Genomic DNA, 1,129 nt, shown 5'->3' with positions numbered 1-1,129 from the left:
TCTTCCGCGAATTCAACTACTGCTTTTCTGAAGCATACACTATTCTTCATCCAAATACTAATATACGCAAGCCAAATACAGATACGCTCTACTACGGCTGGCCGTTTGTTCCTGCGCAGATTGTGGTTGGTCGGAGCGAATGATAGGGCTTGCGCATGATGCTAGTCTAGATAGTTAGAACTAGTGGAAAGTGGAAAGTTTATTGGCAGACATTTTCGAAGTCGAAAAGAGCAGGAACAGTTTTTTATAGTTTAGTGTTCATAATATTTTTAGTGATTTATTATTATGGAGAAAATTCTAGACGAATGGGAATTGGCCGATTTGATTCCAATATTCAAGGGTGAGTACCTATATTTACAGATATTCTGAGAAATTGTTTTATGCACTTCGTTGGTCTGAATGAAAAAATTAACAGATTGATTGTTGGCCAGGTATCATTAGATTTTATACTGAAATTCACGCTTTGGGTTTTCAGAGCATGGAATAACACCTGATAATATAACAAAACTAACAGAAAGCCTAATTAAGGAATTGATCCCAAATATCGGAAAAAGGATGAAATTCACTGAGAAGTGGATTAAGATAGTAGAGTCGTCGGTATGTACTCAAGTATGTTCACACAATAGTTCATGCAATAGGTGATACAAATTTAGTACCTGTTCTAATTTTAGGAAACAAAGATATATTTTTTTAATTTTTGTTATACGTTTTTTTTATGATAATATATTATATATTTTTGACGAATGTTATATGTTTATGTTGAGAAAATAAAATGTGTTCAATTTTTTCCTTTGTAAATTCTGTTATCACCCAAAATTCCATTTTCAGGTACCTCATAAGAAAAATATGGAATGTTGAGTGATCCTTCGGAGAAAATAATTATTGTTGTTATCCCTCCATCAGCTATCCGTTTTTTAACGATGTGATATTAGACCTTTCATATTTAATCATTAAAAAAAAACTCGATCTTCTCTCCAAAATAATCTGTTGCCTAACAGAGGATGCCATTTATTTCAAAAACCAATATTGAGGGATTATACGATATATGCCCAGTATGATTTGTCGAGATAAATAATATCGTGATACCTAATATGTCAATACTGCCTGAAAGGTACAAGTTTCTCTATAT

At 32.6% G+C, this 1,129-nt stretch overlaps 1 long non-coding RNA gene across 1 annotated transcript; it reads left to right on the top strand.

Annotated features, from left to right (window-relative positions):
• Positions 1 to 227: 227 nt before the first annotated feature.
• On the top strand, positions 228 to 831 carry LOC123684739. Its single transcript, XR_006748174.1, has 2 exons — positions 228 to 340; positions 476 to 831. It is a non-coding gene; the product is annotated as an uncharacterized LOC123684739 (long non-coding RNA).
• The last annotated feature ends 298 nt before the right edge of the window (positions 832 to 1,129 follow it).

The sequence above is a fragment of the Harmonia axyridis genome, chromosome 7 (genome assembly GCF_914767665.1).
Source record: "Harmonia axyridis chromosome 7, icHarAxyr1.1, whole genome shotgun sequence".
NCBI classification, from domain to species: Eukaryota; Metazoa; Arthropoda; class Insecta; order Coleoptera; family Coccinellidae; genus Harmonia; species Harmonia axyridis.
This window is presented reverse-complemented; position numbering and strand designations above follow the sequence as displayed.